Genomic DNA, 22607 nt, shown 5'->3' on the forward strand with positions numbered 1-22607 from the left:
TATCTGTTTTCAAAACCAACACATACATAAAAATGTTGTCATTTACAATGCCAATAGCTCTAACTTTTTCAAAGGCGAAACCGTTGCATTGTAAATGCTTGTTCTCGTTCTGCTGCCGTTTCTTAGAACTTCCGACTTCAGCAGATAATGGAACCAAGGCAGATGTAGACGAGGGAATGTGCAGAGGATCACACTGTTTTCATTTTAAACTGGAATGCGAGCGTAGGTTTCTGGTTGTGTTGAAAGTCAACCTTCAGGAGCCCGCGCAGTCGGCAGAGGAGTCGGGGAAGGACAGACACCGGGGGTTATGCTTTCATTCATGCCCTCTCATCCGCGCCGGTTTGTTTTGATAGCAAAGTGAAGCAATGTATTTATCTGTAAAATGGCTTCAAACAGGTGCGACCGGTCTGGTGCAGAGATAAATGCGCACACGGATCTGCAACATGGGTTTTGAAATACGTGACGCCGGGCGTGCTCTGCCTGGAGAGATGGTAGTAATGTGTCATGGGTTCTGTACGGGGTGGGTGCATGACGCTCTGCGGCTGCTAATGCCCGCTGCTGCCCTTCATGATTTCACCCAAAGCAAAGTGGCGGCTTCACTCCCAGCAACATTGTGAAAAAAATCACATGGTTATTTTACGATGTTGCTGGGAGCAATGCTGCCAAAACTTTGCTTTGGGTGAAATCATGGACAGGAGACAGGCGTGCAGCCGCCTTCATTTTATACAATGGAGAGGGAGGGCGGTGGGGGGGATATTGAAGGCATGGTCAACGAGGAGGAAGGGCGGGATATTGAAGGCATGGACAATTGGAAAAGAGGGTGGGGGGATATTGAAGGCACAGTCAACGAGGAGGGAGGGCGGGAGGGATATTGAAAGCACGGAGAATGAGGAGGGAGGGCGGGATATTGAAGGCACAGACAACGGGGAGGGAGGGCGGGGGATATTGAAGGCACTGTCATCGGGAAGGAAGGGCGGGAGTTAGACGGCACAGGCAACGGGAGGGAGGGTGGGCGGTGGGAAGAAGGCACCAAAGCACGTCCGCTCGCTCCCACAGGCAAAACGCTGTGGGAGTGACCCAAGAGGACGAGTAATGGAGCTGCCACCCTGCGCGCTGCTGCTCGATCCCGCAGGCAAAACGCCGTGGAAGTGAACATTACAAACGAGGTGGGACATGCACCCGCCTATAGCCATTTGCGTGCTTTCAGTATTGAAAGATACACGCAAAAGCCAATCGAATGTGTGGGAAGAGCCAGACCAACACGGAGTAGACAGAAGAAGCCTTGCAGCGTAGCGCATGCGCACTGCTAGGCTCGACCTAAAAACAGTCCCTAACCAAGCACTCAGATTGCAGGCAGCTCAAGTTCAAGTTTATTTTATTTATGTTTTGGAACTCTTAACAGAGGTCCACATAAAATCATCCAACATTGACATCTGAAGCATTATCAACAATTTACAAAAACAAATCTAAAATAAATCCCAAAAACTTTTTAAAAAGTTAAAAATTATACAACAAAACCTCTCGTTTGGCGGATTACAAATAACATCAAGAAAAGTAGAAGCGGAAAAAATATTTAGTCTTAGACAAATAGGTCTCAACCATTTGAGGCGATGTTATTTTAGGGCCGGACAAACAAATAACACATGTTCAACATCTTGTTTGAATTTGTTGCACAAATTACACATCACTGATGAGCCATACCATTTTGATAACAGATTATTTAGAGGGAGTAGGTCCTGCCCCTGAAGAAACAAAAAACGACGCACCCCATGGGGGAGATTCCAGGAAACATAAGGTTGAGAAATCCTAATTTGGTAAAGATTAATAACTGGTAACGGACCCCTTTTAGCAGTGAGGGCTAAATCAAAGCTGAGATTCCATGAGGCCAATTTTAGAGACAGTTTTAACTGATAGGTAGATAAAGAGAAAAGTGTCAATTCATCTAATTTCAAAAGTTTAACTGCTAATCTAAAATTCTTTACGATAGTAGAATGCTCTTTTAGGGGTCCGAGAAGTTCTTTTTGAATCAGATATCTTAAGGTGCCAGGTTCACCGTTGGCCAAGCTGGAAACCCACCGTACTACCCCAGCAAGGCCCTGGACCCAAGCACTTCGTATACTAAATTCCAGCCTAACAGCTGCTATATTATACGCGGTATTAACCATACACAATTTCCGTAGGAGTTTTCCCTCTGTGGTGTTCAGAAAACCCCATCTCCCCACTTCGAGTAATTCTATGCCATATAGCAAGGTGGATGGGACTTTAGCTCTAAAAACCTCCAATAGGTAGGCAAAGTGCCTCTGGCCAGTAGATCTGTAGAGGGTATTTAATCCCCTCTCATGAGACATTGCCTTCCGAATATTGTTAGCTATATGGGCCTTATCACTTAGGGTGCTGGAAACTATTTTCCCTAGAAAAGTATAGGATTGGACAACTTCCAATCCAAGGGCCCCTATATTCCAGAACAAATTCCCATATTTTCGCTTTTTCCTTTCTACGATGCACATGACTTTGCTCTTGGATACATTTATCCTTAAATGGTGTGATTCTGCAAAGCCATGGAGCGCTTGCAACCGATTATTCAATCCAGTGGGGGTCAAGTCCAAGATTAGTATGTCATCTGCATATAATAGACATACTATCGGTTTGCCCCCCAGAGTCGGGGCAATGCCATCACTTAGCAAAAGAGTTTGTGGAAGGTCAGATAGGTATAACGAAAACAATAGTGGGGCCAACAGGCAACCTTGTTTTAACCCGTTGGCTGACGGGATGGCTTGAGAGAGGCCTCTTTCCCCTCCCAAGAGCACTCTGCACCATGTATCGGAGTGAAGCTCCCGGACCAAGTTTAAGAGCTCAGAGGGCATGCCTAGATCCGCTAGCTTTCTCCACAGCAAGGGGCGATCCACCTTATCAAAGGCTGTGGAGAAATCTATGAATGCTGCATATAGTCTCCCTCCCCGGAGCTTGATGTATTTCTCCGATAAAACTTGTAAAGCGGTCAAGTTATCCAAGGTGCCATGCTTTTTTCGGAACCCCGTCTGCTCAAGAGGCAATATATTATTCTCAGCTACCCAATCATTAATTAATTGCAGGAGACATTTAGAAAAAACTTTGCCAACGGCATCGAGGAGGGCAATCTGTCGATAATTTTGGGGTACATTTCTGTCACCCTTCTTATACAGGGGTACCAGTATGCTGCCCTTCCAGGAGGGAGGGATTACGGTGTGCAGAAAACAAAATTTAAACACTAGGAAAAGAATCTTACTCCAGATGTCACTATTCTGTTTTAGTACAGAAATGGGGAGCTCGTCCGGGCCCATTGCTCCGGACGAACGCATACCCTTGATGGCCAGTTCGATAATTTTTTCAGAAGGTGGAACAAGGTTAGAAATGTTCTCTTTTTTCCTATTGAGAACAATCACCCCTCCATTTCCAGCATACAAGTTCAAGATATATTCTACCCATTTCTGTTCGTCAATCGGGACAGGTAAGGATCTACATCTAAGACCACAACCTTCCCCGATCAGAGACCAGAATAGTCTAGGTTGGCCGTTAAAGACCGCCTCCCGCAGTTTGATCCATACCGAATCCTCGCTTTCCTTTTTTAGCTTAATTTTTAGCCTTGTCCTCCTTCTTTTTAATAGAGCCAGTCTATGATGTCTTAAAGGACAGTACCTCAGATATTGTTCTCTTATAAGTTTATTTATTTCTATGTTAAGTAACTTCTGAGAAATAGGAAGTTTTTTAATGTGGTCTTTCTTTGGTGGTTTTTTTGCGACCAATAACACTTTATTCAGGAAGTTAGAGAAGCAATTTAGTTCGGAACCCTTCCAATTGATCAAGTCATTTACTGCAATATCTAAAAGGCTCTTGATGCCCTTGATTGCTTTAGAGTTCCAGAAACATCTTCCACTATGAATTCCAAAATTAACCGAATTACCATCCAAGGACCAGTGATCCGTAAGAGGAAGATTTAAATCTAATGAGATGGTTATTATTTTATGGTCACTGAGAGGAGTATGAGTAACAGTAAGGTCCTTGAGAAGGATAAAAGTTGGCATATCTACCACCACATAATCTAAAATAGATTCACCAGTGGTGGACTTGTGCGTAAAGTTTGCAGGAGTATCAGAGGGAAGCCTACCATTCACTATAATTCCATCTATTTCATAGAGCTCTTCAAGAAATATTTTCCCTCTCTTTGTTGTTTTAATATTCCCGGGAAAAAGAGTTTGAGGTATCTGTAGGGAATTCTCTTTATGTTCATTACGGAAGATTTCCAAACTAGAGTTGGATCCTTTACAATTAAAATCACCTAATATCATTATATGAGGAGAGACATCCTTTACCAAAAGTGTTTTAATATAAGTGAAAACCCTAAATAGAATTTCATTATAGCAGACATCGGGTGGAATATAGATATTAATTAGAATGATAGGATTATTTTTAGAATTAGCAGAACTAAATAGTGTAACTACTTGAAATAGGTTACTAGGGTCTAAAAAGTGGGAAAAATTCCATTGTATCCTGGAGGACAAAAGACATGCTATTCCCCTTCTAGCATGGCCTCGCCTAGAAGGGCTTGCTTTGCCCTCCAAAACAAAGTAGTCCCTTCCTGTAGGAAAATTCTCTATGCACCAGGTTTCTTGAAGACATATAACACTAAATTCTAATCAAAGTAAAAGTAGTAATTTTTCGGGGCTATTTCGTATTCCCGCAGCGTTCAAGGATACAATCCTGAAGTCATAGTTAAGGATACGGTTGTGATTGGAATTTTTGGGAGGATTTACTAGCTAGGATTCCAGACAACCAGTTCCATTGAAGAACAACCTCTGCAGGAATGCATTGGGAGTGGAAGCGAGGGGGGTTTGAATATTCCACTTGCTGCCCATTTTTTACTATACTAATTTTTAAATCTTCAAAGTCAGGAGGGTTAACCCCATTTCCAATTACAGCTTGAGAGGACCAAGGCTTGCCCATTAATCTATTAGTTTGGGGTTTTACCAGAAAAGGCATAACATCAATCCCTCTACGCTGGAAACTTTCAGTTTTTTGGAGAATAAGGTTAACAACTAACTTTGAATAGAATCTTACTCTAGTTAAAGACCCAGCATCAGTATTCAAGATTTTTACTAAATCTATATCGTTAGTCTGCAACAATTTCAAACCATCTGTCTCGTGAAGGCATTGAAGGAGTGTAGATCTATTTATAATAAAATCCGAATCAAATAGCGGAAAAAAGTCTAAAATAAAAGTATCAATGTTTTCCTCCTCAATTATCTTGGTTGGCCTTATTGATTCTATTTCCCCTCCTGAAAAAACGGGGAATGGCCTCGCTAAGGGGTTAAGACTAACTGGCACTTGATCGACAGGTTTTATGAACTCCACAGGAGGAATTATAGTGGCAGATCCCCCAAGAGTCGGACCGGAAAAGCTTAATATAGGCTGCATAGAAATGGAGGGAAACGGGATTTGAGGGGATTTATGGGGAGAAGAGGGAACAACACCCATAACTGGAAGAGCCGGTGTCTCGTGTAATGATTTATCGGCCCGAGTTACCTCAGTGGAATTATTAACTGTAATATTAAGGTTGTTTTCAAAATTAATTTTCCTCCCCCTCTTTTTTGCAAATCTTCGCAGCTGTTTCCTCCTTTTTCCACCATTCTTTTTTAAATGCGTTTTCTTTCCCTTATTAGATAACACCGAAGCCTCCTCTATTCCAACTTTAGTCGGGGGACAAAAAATGGGAAATAACTCTTGAGATATTTCTTTTCCCGGGGCACAGATAGATTCAATTTCCAAAACACCCTCCACCACACAGTTATTCCTAAAGACATCCGCCCTATTTATTGGAGAAATCCTCCGAACTGATAATGCCTTTTCTATATCTACAGTTGGAGGATTCTCCCTCAAATCAGTTTGGACTGGTGCAATAGTTATATTTTTTTCCGATAAAGATTGAGCAATCACGGATGGGCTAGTATCCTTCCCCCCCTTTCTCTCTAATAGAACCTTTAATATTTGAGTCACAGTTTCCAAAACGCAGTCGGAACCACCAACAAACTTTTCCAGTAGGGACAGAATAGAAGCAAGCAAACGTTCAAGGCAAACCAAAGTTTCTGAAACTGGATTATCCTGTCTAACAAGTCCATTTGGGTCATTATTTGTTGTATTAAATTGTGGACTAAAGGAAATATTTAGCTGGGGCATAGAGAGGAGCGAATTATTGGAGGGAGTACTATTGTGAAATTGAAGCCCAGATGGAATGGGTACCAACGGGTTTTTCCTTGGATCTAATGACGTATCAATTACATCCTCTATGTATCTTTTGCATAAGTCCATATCTATATCAAGGCCGAGGGGATCGATATTTTGTACCACCCCAGGGTGATTCTCTAGAGGAGTTAGGGATTCACCGGAGTTAAACATTTTATTATGCACTATGACATCAGTAGTGTTTATACTTAGGGCAGATAATCTATGAGGGGGAGAAAGGCCAAAGTTATTTAAAGGGTCGACAATTTGCCGACATGGCGTCAACATTTTTGATAAAACTGGGGGATTCCCCAACTCCTCTTTCGGGGGGTCTATACAATTCACCCTCTTGGGTACAAGAGTAGAGAAAGATTGAATGGTATCCCTATTCTCTACATATTGTGCCGCCTTGCCTCCGACCTGTGGACTATCCTTTAGCGAGGGTATCCCAGTAAGAAATGTATCCTTGCCCCTTTCCCATAGGCTGAATAGTTGAGATTTTCCCTTTACTAAAGAAGCCTGGCCGTCCTTATTTCGTAAAGGGTTAGACTTAGTTTTTGAGCAAGACCTACCTACCAAAAGTCTCCCAGACCTCAATTTCTTGGCAGTCATGACTTAATGAGGTCGGGCTACTTTAACCACAATACTGCTAGCACAAAAGAATACGATACCATTTGATAAAAGAAGAACAAACAAAAAAATGGTGTAGGGGTCCGCACCGCACCAGCCTTTTCAGCCTCTGAGGGCCCGCCCTTTGCCCGGGCTTAGCCCCGGGCTATGTCCCGCGCGCGTCCCGCGAGCGCGTTCTGGGGGATGTTTAAGTACTGCTAGTGGAACGCGGGCTCGGGAAGAGGACCAGCTGCGGCTTGTCAGCGCCGCTGTGGCTGTTGGTCCTCGCAGTCCCGAGTTGGCTCAGGGGGTCAGTGTCCAAGCAAAGGTGACTCCTCCCTAACTGACCACAAGGCGAACGGCTCCCGCGCAGCGGGGGCTGTGAGAGGTCGCTGTTGTCCAGCCAGATGAGGTTTTCCGCCGAGATGTCCGTAGGGAACTGCAGCAGCACGATGCAAATTACAACAAAAAACTGGAGGATGTAAAATCCCACTCCGATTTATTCAGCAGAAGGGCGGGCTCGGGAAGAGGACCAGCTGCGGCTTGTCAGCGCCGCTGTGACTGCTGGTCCCCGCAGTCCCGAGATGGCTCAGGGGGTCAGTGTCCAAGCAAAGGTGACTCCTCCCTAACTGACCACAAGGCGAACGGCTCCCACGCAGCGGGGGTCGTGAGAGGTCGCTGTTGTCCAGCCAGATGAGGTTTTCCGCCGAGATGTCCATAGGGAACTGCAGCAGCACGATGCAAATTACAACAAAAAAACGGAGGATGTAAAATCCCACTCTGATTTATTCAGCAGAAGGGCGGGCTCGGGAAGAGGACCAGCTGCGGCTTGTCAGCGCCGCTGTGGTTGCTGGTCCTCGCAGTCCCGAGTTGGCTCAGGGGGTCAGTGTCCAAGCAAAGGTGACTCCTCCCTAACTGACCACAAGGCGAACGGCACCCGCGCAGAGGGGGCCGTGAGAGGTCGCTGTTGTCCAGCCAGATGAGGTTTTCCGCCGAGATGTCCGTAGGGAACTGCAGCAGCACGATGCAAATTACAACAAAAAACCGGAGGATGTAAAATCCCACTCCGATTTATTCAGCAGAAGCGCGGGCTCGGGAAGAGGACCAGCTGCGGCTTGTCAGCGCCGCTGTGGCAGCTACAATGTTATAGTATTACTTAAAAAAGTTATAATAGTAGCATTAAAAGGATATGTAAAATAAATCGCCATCAAACCTGGCATCCAAAGTGCAGGCAAAACAAATGCATTTAAAGTCAATATAAAAAGTAAATAAAATAAAACTGATTTGTCACTGAGTGAAAACAGCTAATTTTAGTTAAGTGTGAACAACCTGCCCAGGATTTGTGCAGTCAGTTAAATTAAAGAGATTAAGTGGGTGAAGTCAGCTGACACATTGTCCGTGAGGTTGCCAAAATAACGGCCATATGTTTACGTTTTGGATTTCTGGAACAGACAAGAGCAGGTAGGTAAAAATAATTTGTGTAAAATTGTAAGGATTCTTTTGTAACGTGCAATAATCCCTCTGTTTGCCCTAATAATCATTCTGAAACAATTTCGACTGCTCTCAAATACTTTTAAGGATTTATCTCACATCCATTTGTGTAGACCAAGTGCTGCTCGAAGGTTAACACTGCTAATACTGGGAGGCTGATCTGGTTAGGAATTCCATGTCATCAGTTTTTATTTTTAAAAAGTACAATAACAAGCATTTGCAATGCAATAGGTCTCGCATTAGGAAAGTTTGAGCCATTGGTATTGCGAATTACATTTTTTTTATTTAGCTATAGTAATAGCTAAAGTAATAGCTTTGTCATTTACAATGCCAATAGTTTTAACTTTCACAAATGTGACACCTATAGCATTTGCAATGCAATATGTGTTGTGAACCTGGCTGCCTTCCTGTTAGAGACACTAAGATTGTGTAGCTCTGCCCCTGAAGGTGCTAATCACATCGAGTAAACCTATTGGAAACCAATAAAGAAGAGGTTAATTGGGGCTAGAGCAAGAGTAGAAGGCAAAGAGATAAATAGAAGAGTAGAATGAAAGGTAGCAAGAAAGGGGCGAAAAGAAAAGGCAAGAATGCACAGTAGTTAGAGACAAAGGCAAAGATTAAAAAGATACAGAAAGACAGAAAAGCGCGGAAACTTCTAATAAAAAGACATACAGTGAGAGAAACAGAAAGAAAAATAGAGAGAAAAGGGGATAGAGAGAAAGAATAGCAGACAAACAGATAAAACTGTCTGTGAGGGTAAAATCGGAATAAAAAGAATGAAATAAATTCGGACAGAAGGAAAAACTTAGAGAGACAAAGGCAGTGAAAGACTGATAGATATAGACAAAAGAGGTGAAAGAGACAGAAACAGCACAGCTAGAGAGACAAAGACAGAAAAACACGGTGAGTGTAAGAAGAGAAGGGAGAAGCAGGAAGAGTGCCATCCTGCCATAAAGCAAATGTGTATTATCGGCAGAGTTTATCACTCAAAAACCACTAGTCACTATTTTACGTTAGTATAGGAGGCTGTGAACTCGGAAGAAAAGCTATCTTGCCTTCTGACACTGTGCACCTGTGTACAAAGGCTCTTTCTTCATATCAGCGCCTCGCTAATAAATAAAATGCACAAATGACCAAAGCACACTGCGTCCTTCCTCTGTTGGTCTGGCTGCGTTGTTGACCATATGTGATGACGATTATGGCACAGCCGTACTGGGACTGGAAGCTGCACCTGACCAACACGGTCAGATTTTTTACCAGATCAAATTATTTTGCAATGACGTTGGAACACAGAGGCCAAAAGGAAACGGGGCACGTGCCACAAAACGCGACTATCTTTTAAATTAACTGTCATCAGTTTGATCTGACGGAATGAATCAATGGATGAACATTGTGCAAATGTTGTGACACTTTTAATAGCACCAAACGATTACAAAAAAAGATGTACAATGTAGTACCGTTCAAAGTCACAAAGAAAGCTACTTAACAAATGGCGAGAATTGGCGTGGTGGGAAAAAGCGTGGATGCAGGTAGTACGAGTGAGAAAGCAATCGTGAGGGAATTCTCCTATCGATGGCATGTGAGCAGACATATTTTGGCCGGCTTTCAGTTCACCAACCATCAGACATGCGTGTTCTTTACAGCACTTTAAACATACGTGATACGCAAGCAGAACACAAAAGCAATATGCCACAAACAGCCCCAGAAAACAAACAGTGCTTCGTGCATCATGAGCTGGCGGCGCCTGCGTCCTGGTGTGCATGGGTGCACGCATCCTCGATTAAAAAGACTTCTACGAATGAATAGCAGATCTAAATTGGCAGACCCACAGCAAGCTCCGACATGAACACTCAGTGAAATAAACACTAGCAGCTGACGTCTGCTGCGAGCTGCATCCACTGTTTAGAATCGCGGCATGGCCAATTCAGTCTTTCATCCTTTCGAGGTAGGTAAACGGAGTAATGTCGACACCTATTCGAATAATGCTTTGAAAAACCGTCAATCTAAAAAGCCCGGCAGGTATTATTGATTTATGTTACTGAGTCATTAGGGAGGTGTACATGGCAAACCGAGTTCCCTTCACTCCATAGGCTTAAAACTCAAACTACATTCAAGAAATTGACGAAGCAGAAATGCACTGGTAGTCTCAGGGAACAACGGTCCGAAAAGTACATCTGGATGAAGTTACGTGCGCAACAAAAGACAACGACTACTATCTATCTGCACGGCCTTAGGAAGCCTGCAAGCTGCGCCAGGTTACTTTGCAGTGGATTCGAGCCACGCTATATAAAAATGCATAAATACATGAATAAATAAATACCGCCTTCGGGTAAAGTCCGCGCTATATAAAAATGCATAAATACATAAATAAATAAATACCGCCTTCGGGTAAAGTCTGCGCTATATAAAAATGCATAATTAACTAAATAAATACATACCGCAAAACATCCTCGTTACTCTGCCGGCCTGCGACCAGGAAGTCAGGCAGGCCGGCGCGACACCCGGAAACAGGAAGTAGGAGGGCGGGAGCCTACCCCGCCTCCCACGGAAGAGCCGCGATTGGAGCCGTGTTGGGAGCAGGGAGCACCGGAGCAGGCAGGAGCCTACCCTGCGCCCCGGTGCCGAAGGAGGGAAGAAGAGTCCTGCTGCCGGGCCCTGCAGCTGAGGAGAGGAAGCCGGTGAGTGCGTTGCTGAGCGGCGGGCGGGCGGGGGGAGGGGGGGGAGCATGTACGCGCGCGCGCGTGCGCGGCCTGTGTGTGTGTGTGTGCGTGCGTGCGTGCGTGTATGTATGTCTTGGAGTGCGTGTGTGTGACTGTGGGGGAGGGTGTGTGTGTGTGTGTGAGCGAGTGTCTGTCTGCGACGTGTGTGTGTGTGTCTGTGTCTGTCTGTGTGCATGCATGCATGCGCGGTAGGCTGGGAGGGCGGCGCAGGACGGAACGTGCGCGTTCGCGCACAGCAATCCAGCCTGGACTGCGCTCGTGCACCTTCTCGTCCGTCCTTCCCTCGAGACAGCTGACTATACGTCTCCGTCCCTGGAAGCATCCTTTGGATGCTAATTCCAGGGCGAGACCTAAAAAGGAGAGGGAGAGACGGGGCGCAAGTCTGCCCTCTTCAGCCACTGCCTTTCATGTGTACTTCATTACCATTGCTTGCATGAGCTGCCCATCAAGGCCATAGCATTCTTGACTAGTTACATTGTCCCATTTGTCTTTACATTGGGCTTTGGTGATGGGGCTTCAAGTAGTCTTTTTGTGAGACTACAAATGTGACATGTCAGTTGATAGCCATAGTGTGTTCTGTTTCATTTGATGACACAATGCCATTTTTACTGCCAATTTATATTTTTTAAGTTTAGGAAGTGCTGGTGGTTGGATGCCTTAGCCGTTCATAATGGCACTGTGCTATTCACAAATAGTCCTTGAACTTCATTCTTTCACTTTGCTTTAATGTTAATAAGTTGTTCTAACGACAACATTTTTGTTAATAAAGACATGCATGTTCTTTGGCTTTGCCAAAGCTGCAACAAAAATCATACCCCTTTGTCAAAAGTATCTGTTAGGTAATATTTTGATTTGTATGCCTTTTAAGTTCACCACTTACAACACAAACTTCGTCCTCTAACTTTTTTTCATTACACTTTTCTTTAAGAGTACAACTTACCTTTACCAATCAACCTTTTCAACAAAGGGGCGCTTTGCTCCCAGGTTCCATATCTTATAATCCATAATGATGCAAGGTGTTGCTTCATTATGAGATTTTCTTTCTAGGGCAGCTAAGCACAACACACATACAATCTCTTAACTTTTACCAAACACTTTACCTAACAAACAACAAGATGAATTCGCATTGCTAGGGTTGATATAATCCATTACTTTTCTTTTTCAGATTCCATCCTTTTTTGTAATTCTAGTAAAAACTTTAATTGAAGAATAGCCAGTAACAAGTCCAACACCTGTTGCACATGTAGAACCCACTTACTAATATTTGTGTGCTCAACGGATGTATGACGTTACCACGCATACTTTAACAACGCATACCTTTACAACGCAATTTTTACAACGCAGGAACCATTACAACGAACTACCATTACAACGCATTTTTTTACAACGCAATACTTTTACAACGCAATACCTTTACAACGTAAGTATTGGTAAGTATATAATATTTTTAAAAATGTAATTAATTAAAATTAATATAATTTATTTTAATTTAATATTATTTTTAATTTATTTTTACCCTGTATCCCTGTATTGGTAAGTATATAATATTTTTTTTAATGTAATTAATTAAAATTAATTTAATTTATTTTAATTTAATAATATTTTTAATTTATTTTTACCGTGTATCCCTGTACCCCAAAACCCAAACCTAGCCCTGAACCCTTAAAATACCCCTTTACCCAAAAACCCAAACCTAGCCCTGAACCCTAAAAATACCCCTTTACCCAAAAACCAAACCTGACCCTGAACCCTAAAAATACCCCTTTACCCAAAAACCCAAACCTGGCCCTGAACCCTAAAAATACCCCTTTACCCAAAAACCCAAACCTGGCCCTGAACCCTAAAAATACCCCTTTACCCAAAAACCCAAACCTAGCCCTGAACCCTAAAAATACCCCTTTACCCAAAAACCCAAACCTAGCCCTGAACCCTAAAAATACCCCTTTACCCAAAAACCCAAACCTGGCCCTGAACCCTAAAAATACCCCTTTACCCAAAAACCCAAACCTAACCCTGAACCCTAAAAATACCCCTTTACCCAAAAACCCAAACCTAGCCCTGAACCCTAAACATACCCCTTTACCCAAAAACCCAAACCTAGCCCTGAACCCTAAAAATACCCCTTTACCCAAAAACCCAAACCTAGCCCTGAACCCTAAAAATACCCCTTTACCCAAAAACCCAAACCTAGTCCTGAACCCTAAAAATACCCCTTTACCCAAAAACCCAAACCTAGCCCTGAACCCTAAAAATACCCCTTTACCCAAAAACCCAAACCTATAACATTTTTACTATAATAATATACTTACCAATACTTACGTTGTAAAGGTATTGCGTTGTAAAGGTATTGCGTTGTAAAAAAATGTGTTGTAATGGTAGTTCGTTTTAATGGTTCCTGCGTTGTAAAAGTTGCGTTGTAAAAGTAATCCGTTGTAAAAGTTTTGTTGTAACGGTGGTTTACCGTGCTCAACATTTCAAACCTCTCTGTGACCTTATACACAAATAACCGAGGTATTTTTTCTTAGATATTAACAGCTCCTAACTCCTAGGTTGGACTGTTTGTTGCACATGAAAGTACTTGGGTCGTGTTGCCCATTGGTAACTGTGCACTAAGTTAGAATCCATGCTGTGATGGTCTGGTATGCACATAAGTAAGTATATCTTGAGAGAAAGTGTTGTGCTTTAGTATCTGCCTCCTGTTGATGACCAGTGTGCATTAGTAGCAGTGTCTTGATGGGTGCTTTTGCATTGGTATATATTTTATTTGTAATGTGCACACAGTGGTAGAGCAAGTAAAGTTTGTAGGACCATACAACACAACATAATACAGGAACTCCAAAGCAACCATATAACAGAACATTTAAAAACCAAGTATATTCATTTTCAATTTATGTTTAAAGTTATAGATAAAACAAACGTGATACACATTTATAGGTAATTAATGCCACAGTCTGGTGGGCCCAGCAACACCTAGAAGCGGTCTTCTTGGTTTAACATATCGCCAATTGGGAGTGATCAGTTTAGGATCTATAATATACCTAGAACTCTTGAATATTTCTGAAATTTAAACAGTTTGACTAGATACCCTACAGCACATCCTTGAAAAAATGTCCAGATCAGGCCAAGTGCCATAAATGTAATCTGGTTCCTAGTCGAAAGGCAGACAGGGCATCATGATGCTTAGAGAGATGATCATATTTTTGAGGCCAGAAACTATTTGTGTTTCTCAGCTCTGGAAAGCTGGAGCGTTGGGTTAAATTTAAATAAAATACAAGAGAAAAATGAGCACAGCAGCTTGAACTAATAATATAAGATTTCTGGTACTCAAGGTAGGACCAATTTTTGGTATGTTGAACAAAAATAAATGGTCTACGTTGGTTAAATACCATTACCTGCAAATCTAAAGACAGATCAGAATCAAGTATAATTCTTGAATTCCTTTCTGAATGTACCGCCTAATGCAGTTAGCCATACAAAGCCCAACAAATCCCGCTGATTAGTACTAAAATATAGGATCTATTTTTACCTTCATAAGTAATTAATGAAAATCCATGATTAGCATATCATTAGTGTTTTCCTGTAACTCTATGAACATCTGTGTATCGTCTGCTCACTCCAGAAAACCATAGATTGTGGGCAGCCATTTTGTGTGCAAGGAGGAATCTTATAAATATTGAAAAACAAAAGTGATAGAGCAGAACCCTTGTGTGCCCCAAGTTAGTCTCCAGTGAGAGGATCTACATTGCCATAGGTGAGCAGTTTGAAAGCTTCCCATTATAAACAAGCGTACTCATTCCTGGACACTGCCCTTCAGTTGATGTTTATGATCCAGTCATTTGCACAGTGGCCTGTGGTGTACTGTATCAAATGCCATGGACAAATCCGCTCACATTAGCAGCAGCTGAGAAAGTTATCTTTGCTTTTTAGTAGCTGTAGTCTGTGGGTTACATATCCATAACAATGTATCACTTTTGCTACAGGTTGTGCGCTGGATAGCTTTGAACATTAATACTTTAGGAGCGTCTAGATAGTTAGGTTTGTGCATTAGTAGGTTTGTTCAGTGAGTTGGCTGTGCATTTTAGAAGTTTTGTCTGCTGCAGGCTAGCTCTATACATTAACAACTGTGTCTTTAAACCCCACTGTCAGCATTTGTGCAAAAGCTGTGTCACAACAATCAGCTTTGCTCATTAGTAGCATTTACGGTCAGATCAGTTTGACATATTAGTATAACAACTGTGTCCAAGGGTCAACTTTGCAAACTAGTAGCTGTGTACTATGGATTACCTGATCAGTAAGCCAGGTCCTGAGTGCTAGCTTCTAATGAATGCATGCTCTTGTAAATTTCCTATGCGATGCATTAGGTGGACTTTCTCCTTAGCCACCAGACTGGATCCATAAACTGTTTCAGAAATAGAAAGTCACTGACACCAGATAGCCCAGGGAGCGTAGACTTTCCTGCCAGTAATGTCAGTGAAGTACCACAGGCCCTGGGGGTGTCAGTTCCCCTTTTCAAACTCTCATAGATGTGAGATTTGGAGCCCCCAAGATATATTGGTCTTTTTTTCAATGATTCCTGTTTTCTGCAGACGAATGCCATAAATAAAACAAGACCAAAACAACAAAAATCCAATCAGTAGAACTGGATGATTTTTTAAAAAATAAACTGTAAAATAGAGCCTACGAGCATAAAGCGCCAATGGCGGCTATCTGGTTGCGCTGCACTGGCTTAAATTCAAAAGTTTAGGCCAACTACGACCAAGCGCGGCTCTAATACAGTCCCAGATTAGTCCTGCTGAAGTTTTGCCTTCTCAAGTTTTGTGCCAAGAGCCCCGTTCACGTTGGAGTGGGCCCCAAGGAGAGCTTCGTGGGAGGCTGCTGGCATGGCATTAAGAGCAAGCTGAGTGTTGCAGACAGGCAGGCTGGTGCTTCACGTCGGCAGTCCCCCATGAGCGGTCAATGCTGCAGTGTGAAGAGACGGGCGGGCAATGGCTTGCGCGGGTTTTCAGTGTAACTGACGCAGTCTAGGTATTACCAAGCCTGTTTCTGAAGAGCCCAAAAGCTTGATTTAAGCTCACTGAACCACACCAAGGATCCAGCACCTAAGGGACACCTCTTGGGGATCAGAAACTCGCTCCATTTGGTCCAGGAGTTGGTTCGGGAGCCTTTTATGTCACTGATGCTTAGATCAGGAGGCCAGCAGACTAGCCCTTGAAGTCACTCTGGGGTCCTGGGTTCAAGATGAAGTAGCAGGTCCAGTTCTTCCTCCCCAGGCAAGAGGGCAGCAGGTCAGCACTTCAGGGCAGCAGTTCCTTTAGAGCAGCTGTCCAGCAGAGTGTCAGTCCTTGTTGCATCACAGCAGTCTTTCTCCTGACAGAGTGTCCACAGGTCCAGAAGTGTACTGAAAAGTTGGTGTCTGAGGTCTAGTATTTATACACAGTTGTGCCTCTGAAGTAGGGAGAAGCTTCTAGAGGCATGACTTTGAAGTGCACCGTGGTCCTACCTTCCTGGTCCTGGATCCAGACTCAATACAGTGAGTATGCAGACATTTGTGTGAAGACTGCACATAGCCCAGGGGACTTCAATCTTTATTGTAATGAGAGCTACATCTGAACAATAAAAATCATCATGCCGTACTGAAGGCTAAAAGACATGTGCATTGTTACCAGACACCCCCCACGCCCAGCTTCATTGACTTTAAGCCTTAGGTCATAAAACCAGATACTATGGCTTGAGCAAAAAACTTTGACTAGGGGCATGGTGACAGGGCTGCCATGTGTGTCAGTGAGAGTGTAGTTTTGGAGATGTATGAACATGTGTGCGTTTGAATGGGATATATTTGTATGGTTGACTGAAAGCCTGTGCCATTCATACTTGCAAAACAGGACATACCTTTTAACATATGTGGCACCATTACATGTATAGCACAAACATACAATATTTTTTTTTTAAATGGGACAAGTGTGATGTGCAGAAAAATGTTCTGCAAAAATGTCCATAATACGGAACATTTTTCTGCACTTTACATTTCTCTCATTTTTAGGTCTCGCTGGAATAGCATCCGAAGGATGCGTCCAGCTGGAGACGTATAGCTGCCAATCTCGGGGGAATTAGGGACAAGAGGGTGTTACGAGCTTTGCCGTGCGGATTTGGGTGCGCGAACGCGCACGTCCAGCCTCGCGCAGCGCCGTGCACTTCCCCGGCTCCGATTTCTTCAAGTTGGCACACATGCGCGCGCATATACACACACAGACAGACAGACAGACACTCACTCGCTCACACACACACCCTCCCCCCCACAGTCATCGGCCTCTTTTAAACACACACGCATACACACAGAGTCCAAGACACATAGACACACACACGCACGCTCACACACATCGCACTGTGTCCCCACCTCCCGGGGCCGCGCCGCACCGCACAAGGGAAGCCGCCCGCTCCGTGCTGCACTGCCGCCCCGGGGATCCTGCTTGCAATAAGAAAATACGGCTAGTAGGCCGCCATCTTACAAGTCAGCCCTTTGATTTGCCCAGCCCGGTGCGTACATGTGAAGGCGTACTGCACCGTACCGTTTCTCCCCTCCTGAGTCCCTGCCGCACTGAGAGCCGCCCTGTACCTTAGAAGACGTCAAGGCCGCACCGCTGCCTCTGGGGTACCTGGTCCGTCACGAAGATCACCTATGACCCGGACCCTCCGCAGCGCCCCCTCAAGGTCCCGCCTAGTTCTGCCTTCCTGCTGCCCTTTGACGTACTCTGGTGTCGGACAACAACACTTCCCAGCATGCTGTGCGGGAGCAGAGGACAGCTGTTATATCGCAGAGCTAAGGCCGCCTGACGTGGAGGATGGGCGGGGAATGCTGCCTAATACTTTCGTTTTCCTGCCTCTTGCTCACTTCCTCCTCTGAATGCACAGGGGCCTCGAGGGTTACTGCAAGCTTGCACAGGCTTCCTAGCAGGTGAGGGCTGGAAATTGTTTAGGGTGCGGGACGACTCAGTGGTGTCATAGGGGGTGCACAAGGCATTCTGTGAAGAATCGGGACCGGTGCATGACACACATCAGGTATCTTAGAAAATGTAACGACACAACCCACAGTCTCTTGTTTTTTAATCTCGTGCCTCTCCCGGCCGTGCCGCCCTTGCTCTGCGGGTCACCAAACACTTCACTCACAACCTTCCTTCATCCATAGAGCACTTCTGTGACGAAGACACAAGTGAAAGGCCATTTATTTATTTATATAGAGCTTATTACCCCTGATGAGGCGTCCTGATTCGATTCTTTCGACTCTAAATGCACATAGTTGACAGTGTCTACTGTGCCTTTTATTAAAGCGCTCTGACGTCAGCTCGTACTACACGCGTGCCATATAAAAGAAAATAAACATTAACTCAGTGTGAATCCTCTGCCCGCCCCTCAGACAGCCCCGACTCTCTACCCATTCCAAGCGAGCACTTAGACACACCCAGTATGCAGGCTTCCAGCACAGAGGCCAAGCAAAGAATGAACAATGCCTTCCCTAACGCTTGCTTTCCCCGCGTGTCCACAGCAGTGTGCCGACCTGCCATTGGTTGTGAAAGGTGTAAAGTGACATGCCATCGAAAAGCACCGGGTAGGTAGACTCCTGGACTGAAAGTACGCAAGTAAAAAACATCAATCGATGTTTTTATTTAATAAGTTATCAATTGCATGACTTTGTAAAACATAAAAAGTTATTGGTTTTTATGTATATTTTTTGTATGTTTAATTGTACCCGTAAGGGACAGTGGTGCAGTAAACTTTGCATTCATTTTTAAATTAAAATGCCCCTATTGATGGATGTTGGCTTGAATGCAGAGTGCAGTCTAGATGGATTTAGGCGAGCGTCATGGCATTGTTCACATTGTAACTCATTCTCAGGGGACGGCCATACAGCACCAGGGCATCTGTGGAATTCACAGTGCCCAGTTCAAACTCGGAAGGATGAAACTAAGCCGGCCCAGTAAGAATGTCCGTCTAAGCTGAATGTTGCACACAGCAGCAACAGGCGCGTTGACACCGAGGGCTATCCTGCCTCGCTTTGTATCCTCTTAAGTCCATTGCATTGTTTAGTTTCACACAAGTCTCGACTTTATTTTGATATGCAAATCTCCCCACTTTGAACCCCATTTACCACTAAACTGCTTCTATGTGTTGATTGTTAAGGAGGAAGGGGGGACGTGCAGAGTAAAATAAAAAGCATTTCCAATGCAATAGGTCTCGCATTTGTGAGAGTTTGAGCTATTGGCATTGTAAATGACAATGCTTTTTATTTAGGTGTTTTGAAAACGTGCAAGTGGAGTTAATAGTCCTTGCTTACGAGAAGCAAGGCTGGCAGTAACTGCACCTCTTTTACTGCCAGCCTTGCTTCTATAAGTACAAAGTGCGTATTTACACACAGTTTGCAAGTTTCCAAACACATAAATAAAAGGCGTTGTCATTTACAATGCCAATAGCTCAAACTCTCGCAAATGCGAGACCTATTGCATCGCAAATGCTTGTTAAAAATAGCTGTATTTTCAGTTATACTTATGTCACAGTGTCTACTAGCCACTGGGAGTAAAGGGCATGCTGTTTGTAAATGCGACACTTTGAAATGGGACAAAATTAAAATGAAGAGTCAACTTAATCATTAAGGTAGCTTTTCATTTTAATTTTCTCCCATTTAAAAGCATTCAGAAACATAATTTTGTTCACAGCTCCAGTATTGAGTTGACAGTGACTTTCATTTATGTGTTAAATACCTGAGTGCTTCAGTTATTCGTCTCTGTGCCCCAGACCAGGTCACAAATCTGACTGAGCACTGCTCATTACCAGGCCCTGCTATCTGCAGCCTAATGATAATAATGTAAAATAAACACATCCTTCCCCTAACTTTAACAGGAAAATGTGACCTTGTGCTTATTTAAAAAGGAACTCAAGTCTTTGAGCTACTTTTAAGGTGTCTGGGAGCTACTGGTGGCTCGCAATTAACTGGTTAGATGCATCTGACATAGCCTATTCAAGTGTAAGTGGGTCTGGGCCCAGCTCCTCCCACCCATCTTGCCAGTGATGGCCCATCCAGTCACACTTAAGCTCCCCATTGTATGTGGCTGTCTAGGAGGAATATACAAAGCCCAACTGTCAGCTACACCCAGTCATGTGACTCAGAGACAGGCTGCAGGTACCAAACGTGAACTGGTTATCTATTCCCATTTGTAAATTACACTGCTAAAATGTAATAAGGCAACTCCAATGTTATCCTATGGGAGACAAAGGCCTCGTGGTAGTGAAAAAACAAATGTAAGAGTTTTTCAGTACCAGGACATGTAAAACTTAAAAGTACATGTCCTGTGGGCTCTCCAGGGCCTACCCCAGGGATGACATATATGTATTAAAAAGGTAGGTTTTATCCTGGCAAAAGGTTTATATTGCCAAGTGGAAATGGCAGTGTAAACTGCACAAACAGGCTCTGCAATGGCAGGTCTGATGCATGTTTAAAGAGCTACTTAAGTGTGTGGCTCAAGCCGTGTTTCAGGCCTACTGGTAACATTTAATATAAAGACCCTGGTCACAGGTAGTGCCACTTTATTAGGGACTTATCAGTAAATTAAATATGCCAATTGGGTAGAAGCCAATGTTACCATGTTTTAAGGAGAGAGCACAAGCTCTTTAGCAATGGTTAGCAGTGGTAAAGTGTGCATAGTCTTATGGCCAGCAAAAATAGGTGGTCTGAAGGCAAAACATTAGGGGGAAAATACACCAAGGATGCCAGGTCTAATTAGGAGCAATTTCAGTCTGACAGTGATGGAGCAGGGGTCTAATATACCATGTAGGTCTTCCTGTTCAAAGTTTTACCTTGGTACCTAATATACTTTTTGGAGGTCAAAATCTTCCACTGGAAAGGTAAGGTCCAAGACTGAAGGCTGCAAGAGTCCTTCAGAATCAGATGCTTCATCATCAAGCTCTTGCTGAAGAAGCTGGTTTTGGCACTAAAGTTAGAAGTGAGACAACGCTGGATTTCAGAGCCTCGAAGGCCAGTTAGACGCTGGGACAGATTTTCCTTCTCCCACCAGTCCTAGGTTATACTTTTCACTCTTGATAATTTTTTTGATTCTCAGAATCCACCAGTGGGGCAAATTTGGGCAACGGAATATTTGTCAAATTTGTTAGAGTGTAACCCGTCTTCCAAACTCTAAATCAGCTCTATGTCCTGCTTTTCTACACCTGTTGGGAAAGTTCTTTCTGTCACTAATGCATCACCTAGATCCTCCATGCAGGCTTTTAAGACCTATCCTCAGAATCGACCCATGTTGATGCTTGGTACTCTTAGAGCCTTTCAGCTTTTTGTGTCCCTGAGGCCAGCAGACAGAAGGTCAACCTCTAGATCCTTGGAGAGCCGTACCAGACCCTGGGTACCAGGAGCAGTCAGATGTTCTTAAGTCTTTTTCTTTCAGCCGAATCCACTTTCTACATATATTGTCTTCATAGCCCAGGAGTGTTGTGAGGAAGTGGCATTGAGTCAGTTTTTCCTCCTGCTGGGATTGGAAGCAGGGTATTTAGAATTGGCCTGTGAATGAATGGGAGCAGTTCCTTCTAGCCTTATTTGGCATCATCAGGCCAGAAGAAGTGCAAAGCTTATCTTCTGTTCTTCCAGTTCTCCTCCCAGATGACTAGTGCTTGATTGGCCAGATATTGCCAAACAGCCCAGCATTCCTGGGTCTGAGGCAAAGCCGTTTTCATTTGAGAGCAGGGTAAATAACTTCAAGCCAGGAATGTGTACTGCACCTTTTCAGTTGGGCTATGAGGCAAACTAGTTTTAAACCAAATTTCTCTCAGGCAGCACAAAGTACACTTTTTAAAAGTTACTTTTCCACTGTAGTTATCAAGTATCTATTTTACCTTAAAATTGGATTTTTTTTAACCCAAATGCAAAAAAAACGTTGTTTCTAGTATTTTCAGGTGATACATATAAGATTTAGCCTTATCTCACAGTAAAAATACTTGTTGGGTAATTATTCACAGTGAGGGCATTCCGTTTCCAATTTTTAGTGTGCCATATTTTACATATTACCCACCCACTCTTGACCAACAAGGCACGCTTTAGGGGTAACTTATCTAATATATAAAAATGTTTATTCTTACGTGAAAAAGTTGTTTTTCCATGCCATGTGTCACTGTGGTGCTTTTAGCTGCTCAAGTCAAGTCACAGCCTGCAAGTGACATTTAATTTCCATGCCATTGGTGCTTTTCCTGTGCAATCTACCATGGCCTTACAGGTGAACCAATTGGATTAAACAAATTTGATCAATTCCATATTCAGGGCAAAGCATATACACTGTTACCCTGATTAGCAGTATCATACAGCACATTGCAATGTCTTAATACCAGCAAAAAAAGGACCCCAAAACGGCAGAACAATCCGGGGTGATCATGCAGAAAATGTTGTTTTTCTACAGTGGTTGTATCCTGTTAACTTTGCACGTTAGTGGCTGCATCCTGAGCGCTCATTATGCACATTAATAGTTGTGTTCTGATCGTTAG

General features: G+C 43.5%; 1 protein-coding gene across 2 annotated transcripts in view; it reads left to right on the top strand.

Annotated features, from left to right (window-relative positions):
* Nucleotides 1-22607, top strand: part of TMCO4 (transmembrane and coiled-coil domains 4) — a 443311-nt gene that overhangs the window by 414841 nt on the left and 5863 nt on the right. The gene's annotated exons all lie outside the window — the stretch shown is intronic.

Source organism: Lissotriton helveticus, chromosome 5_1 (assembly GCF_964261635.1).
Source record: "Lissotriton helveticus chromosome 5_1, aLisHel1.1, whole genome shotgun sequence".
Taxonomy (NCBI): Eukaryota; Metazoa; Chordata; class Amphibia; order Caudata; family Salamandridae; genus Lissotriton; species Lissotriton helveticus.